This window comes from Halyomorpha halys, unplaced genomic scaffold, assembly GCF_000696795.3.
Source record: "Halyomorpha halys isolate HHAL.00 unplaced genomic scaffold, Hhal_1.1 Scaffold374.1, whole genome shotgun sequence".
In the NCBI taxonomy this organism is placed as follows: Eukaryota; Metazoa; Arthropoda; class Insecta; order Hemiptera; family Pentatomidae; genus Halyomorpha; species Halyomorpha halys.
The window spans coordinates 14,190-19,992 of NW_027112597.1; the positions used below are offsets into that span (position 1 = coordinate 14,190).

Sequence of the window (5,803 nt, forward strand, 5' to 3'; positions counted from 1 at the left end):
CTTGAGCTATTGCCTTCCAGTTTGCTGCATGCAGCTCTTTCACATCTTTGTTTATTTTATCTATCCATCACGGTTTCAGTCTCCCACGTGGTCTCTTGCCAACTATACTAGCATTCATTGTTATGTATAGGCGTCCAAATCGGTTGCTTCGATCCTCATGTATCCACCCATCTTAACCTTCATGCCTATACAGGCAACAAAACTCTGAAAAGTGGCCAAACTGAAAATATGAATTAAGGACATAAAAAAAAAATTTCTCTGAAGGTCAGAAAACCCTTTGTTTAGGAGATATTTACTCCTAAAGAATTCTTTACGAAGAAGGATAATTTAATCTTTTGAAAAAATAACACATATCCAGTGCCATCCTGCCACTGCTGCTGTTGATGAAAGATGCTGGGCCTGTCTCAATGCTCAAGGAAATCACTTTAACCAACATTTAATATGAATTTGATGTTTACTTTGAATTAATAAAGTAGTTGGTGCAAATAAATAGGTTTTATTTATTTCATATAACGTAAATAATTTATTACAATGAAAATGTTTAGGTGAGAATATCTCCTTCAAAAAGCGTTTGCGAGGATGCCTGCAGAGGAAATTTTTTTTCTTGTTTTGAAATCCTTAATTCATATTTTCACCTCGGGCACCTAACCCTGAAACACCCTGTTTATATAATGGTTCTAGAATTCTATCTGTAACCTTTTGCAATGAGCCAATTATTCTTTTTGGAGATTACTATAAAATAGACAGCCTTCATTCTGGCTGCCGCTCCTTTGGTAAAAACGAAGCACACCCTGTTAAGGCTAATAGAAGCTGATATTGGCTAGTGTACACGGCACAGCATATTACACAATTTATTAGACATGAAAACTGAAACACTCTACTCGAGGAAAGAGTACTCTTACTCTTTCCTCGAGTAAAGTTTATATATTCAGTACAAAATATCAAAAAATTATTATTCTGAGATATGCTCGTAGTCTAACATTTTAAAATACAGAATCATAGTAAAACGTATAGAATCTAAGGAAAAATTATATTTTGAGATATTACTGTTTTACACTGTACAGCTCTTACCATTATATCACTGATCAGATATTACCATAACTAAGATTACATGCATATCTCAAAATAATTATTTTTTGAGATGTTACTGTTGAACTATGACAGCGATGTAAGTCCCATGCTTAACAGATCAGGACATCGATATGCCTATATTCAAGTAACCGGCAATTTTCAGCTTCCTCGAATTAAATGGGTTTAAAAAGTTATTATACATTTATTTTGGTTTTAATACGGTCTCGAGAAACGTTTGTTTCTAATTGACACGATATTTGTTTTTTAATTCACAGCTGTTTAATTTGTTATGAGCATTGCGATCCTCATTTCCATGGCTCTCCCAAAGAAACATTTTTACATTAAAATACATCTTAATTTTATTTTGAAATATCTCTTGGTAAAACAGTTTTTACTTAGAACTCTTGAGTTGAACACTTACAAAAATTATTGTGATTAATTTATTATTGTGTTAGAATAGGTTGTAAGATATTTCAAAATATACCCTAAAGAAATAATTCTTGTAGACAAAGAACACCTTTAGTTAAAGACAGAATTAGAGAAATATTAATGACTTCTGGAATTCAGAAATTTTGTAGCAGACAGTCCTAAAAGTGACATTGGTCGCCACTTTCAATATTATTCCTTTCACGAAATCCAGTCAGAAAGGAAAATGGCAGTTGGCTACATTTTGAGTCACCATTGACGTGACTTCATATTGTCAATGTCCATTTCTTTAATTTATTACTAAAGAGTAACGTCCCCCCGCCGAACGATGGACCAACCCATATTTTACAAATTATACAACTGTTCATTAAAACTGTATTACTCGTTGCACAATTGTATAATTGTGATTGGCATGTATGCTTTAGTTCAGATTGTATTATTTTTTCAATATAAATGTAATATATATTATGCTACCTTTTCTTTTCTATCTGTTAAGCTTTCAACTCACGTTTTAATTCCTGTTAAGCATTTAAGTTTTCAATTCACTGATAGTGTTAAAATAAAATATGACATGGTGATCACTAAAAACTTTTTTATATAAGAAGATGGTCAAGGTTGCGGTAAAAAAAAGAACAAATAGTTTATAACTATTTACTGTCCGACGTTTCGCCCCACTTTACAGGGCTTCATCAGGGCTAAAAGATACAAAAAAACTAGGAACATTACAACACTAAGATACAATAAGGTAATTCGAGCTAGAATAAATATTATGTAAAAATAAAGTGATAAGAAATTACATATAAATAAAAGGAAGGAAGACATAAAATAATATTAATACAAAATAAACCTGAATAAACAATGATGAGAATAAATAAATAAGTAGGAATAGTAAGAATAAAAATTTATAAAATGCTTGAAATATACAGTTAAAAAAGTAGGAGAGGTATATAAAACAAAAACAAAAAAAAACGAAGAATAAAGTGGGAATTAACTAAACGTCTTGAAAGAATAAATATAAATAAAAACAATAATAATGATATTAAATGACAATAAATGAGCAAAGAACTAATCAGGACCACCTACCTCTTCAAAGCGAAAGGTTGAACAGGTGACATCAGAAGCGTGAAGGAGTGGATGGGAGGTGGCTAGCCGTTTGTGGCCAACTCATATATAAAATGTTTTTTATATAATAGAGTGATGATTAATCGTCGTTAGCCTTGTGAAAAGTATCTTAAGATTAATAATTAGACAGTATTTATTTTCCATATTATTAACTAAAATTCCTTTTACCAATGTCGGGGCTGTTTATTTATTCATTGTCTTGGTATCATTTTATTAGAAACTAAAATAGGTGCAAACATTTCAAATTAATTTTTTTTTTTTAGTTTTCCGTTCAACTTTTGTGCCTACGGAATTTTAATTCTCTAGTCAATTTGATTTATTATTACGCTCTAATAGATTTTTATGAAATTGAGTTTATAGGGACCCTAGATTGAACATGAAATGTACTTCAAAATTCAAAAGCATTTTGTATATTTATCTCTTAGATGTTAAGTCCAATATAACTCTTTATCAAGAATCATTGCATATGTAAATATGCTTTTCGGCATAATCAATAATAGAGCTTCTCCATCTAATTTGAGGATTATGATAAAATTTTCGTTATTATTCATGACGAGTTTTGACTGTTGGCCACATGAGGCGCTAGTATTGCCTACATTATGACAGCCCCTTTCAACCTTTCGGCTGCCGTAGGATACCCGGTACAACACCTATTCTTATATACTTCCTGTATCTTCGTATTTGTTAGCTAGAAGACATGGACTACAGCCAGAGCTGAGAACTTCTCATATCTAAACAGCAGCAATTACACCGAATTCATGAGGGGTGTGTATAGAGGTGTAAAATTAATGTGGTCAGCGAAATAGATCCAAAATCTATTACAATATTCAAAAAATGTATCGAGGTGGTTATTTTCTTTCTGATTCCGCTTGACCAGTAGGCCTCGACTTCGCTTGGTCGTGCTGGAAGGTGCCTTCCTTCTACCGGTTGCTGTTCAGTTAGATACGGAGGAGGTATCCATTGCAGGTCCAACGGGACCTACGAAAAGAGGATAGAAGGAGAAAGGGGCCATGTCTTGGGTGACTGTAAAATAAAAACAGCTCTTTAGTTATCAGGATCGTCATCAGATGAAACTACCTCAAGTAGAGCTTACGCCACCCGTGCAGGTCTAGGTCCCGGATAAGGCTGTGAATTAGTGATCAATTAGGGCTTTTTTTTCTTACCTCTTAAGATTTCTTTATTTACAAACAAATACAATATATACAATAGACTTAAACTAATTGTATGTATACATATCTTACAACATATCTTGTGTTGCCGCATTGCATTATGCATCAAGGAATACATGGTCAGCTGAAGGTGGGTTTACAATGGTGGCATTATAGCCGGAGGACTTGCAAAGAATGGATTTAAAGGGAGTTGGGATACTGTTGAAGAACTTGATGTGTCTTCGTGTGACGTGTTGTACAGTATCTAAAAGTAGTTCATTGTGAATTTGCGTCATGTCACGTCTTTCTTGTGAAGTTACTCTGTAGATTTTCTGCAATGTGTTCCGGTACTGTTGTAGTGATTTCAAGGCTGTTGGGTATATAAAATGTAGTAGAGATCCACCGTGTAGGAGTGATGGTCGTAGTATTACTTTGTAAATAACTAGCTTGGTTCTGAGTGACAGCCCTGGTCTAGAGATGAGATTGTTTGAGTTGCTACATCATACCAACTCAAGCACCTTATCAATCCTTTTTCAGTTTTATATTTGTGCTGTGAATGAGAGGTGAGATTCCAGTTATATGCCAAGGTATGTGAGATGTCTCTTGGTTTGTATAGCCTGTTCGTTAAGTTTTGGTGCTCTGTTTGGAGTTTTCTTGTATGAGAATGTGATGGTGTCTGTTTTAAACCAGTCCAGCTTTTTTTTTCTTTTCTTACCACCTGAAATAAATAATAAAAAACAATTACATATATACAAATGGTAATGGTTATATTTTCATCTTTTGTTGCCGGAGGCATTATAAAAATGGTTGTCGGGTCTGCTGAAGGCGATCTATCAGTAATGGCATATGTTTGCCTATAATGCTCACGAGGAACTATTCCGGCAGGATAAATCAATTAGGCCATCATAAACCTCGTGCATACGGCTGTGACTGAAAAGCGGTCTTATGTTATCTGCTTCAGGTAGTTTTGTGCGTTATTTTTATATCGTTTATTATTTAATTGACATTGCTTAGTAGTATATAGAAAAACTAATAATATGTTTTTATAAAAGAAAATAAATTATAAATTTGAGAGCTTTGTTGACGCTCGATGTGTTGTACTCTAGTGGATTGAAGCTGAACTTGCTCCTCTCTTTTTGGGATGTATATATAAACAAATCTCTACATTCTTACTAATCGCATTCACTAAATAAACAAATATATATATTTATAACAATCTAATCTAATTTCATACTTTTTTCAGATCTTAGGATTTTAAAGATAATTAATAAGTTAATTAATTAACTGAATATTTACGTTATAAAAGCCATAATCTTTATTTTTAATTAGGTATCAATTTATTTTCTAAAATATTTCACTCTAGAAATATAATGAACAAATGAATGTAGGAGAAATAAATAATTCAGATTAAGTCAAAACGTTTATTAAAAAAACTTCAACAATAGCAAGAACATGCATAAAAAACGATCAACAGTAAGAGTAACAACGCTTGAAAGACTGAATTATATACATTGAACAATATTTCATTAATCTAAGAATAAAACATTTGAACTAGAAATTACAAATTAAATAACACTAGTAATTAACAAGGGAAAAATTGTTTTCCCATATATTAATAAAAAAAATAAATGTTGAATCAATATTTCGGAGGTAAGACCGGAGAGGATCCTTCACCAACGGAGCCCGCCGAGTATCCGTTGAAGCCACTCCCGTACACCTTCTGGTCTGGGAAGGGTAAGTTGCCATAGGGGCCACCACCGACGATACCGGGGCCAGGGGCGAAGCGTGGGCCAGCGGCGAATCCAGAGCTCACTCCATATTCAGCTGAAACAAATTATTTGTAATGTAAATGTAAGTTGAAATAGGAAATGAGATGTTTTAAATTGTGTGTAATTTATTAAATCACACTTACGAAGAGGCTGAGAATCGACAGGTACTGGTACAGTTTTAACAACGGTAACTGGATGTGGAACTGGAACGAAAACTTTTCTTATAACAGGCACGGGAACAGGTGATGGGACTGGAACGGGAACCGG

The 5,803-nt window shown here is 33.4% G+C and overlaps 1 long non-coding RNA gene across 1 annotated transcript; it reads right to left on the reverse strand.

Moving 5' to 3' along the window:
* Nucleotides 1-5,174: 5,174 nt before the first annotated feature.
* On the reverse strand, nucleotides 5,175-5,797 carry LOC136796516 (uncharacterized). Its single transcript, XR_010844233.1, has 2 exons — nucleotides 5,680-5,797; nucleotides 5,175-5,591 (listed from the first exon to the last, which is right to left on the reverse strand). It is a non-coding gene; the product is annotated as an uncharacterized lncRNA (long non-coding RNA).
* Between the last annotated feature and the right edge of the window lie 6 nt (nucleotides 5,798-5,803).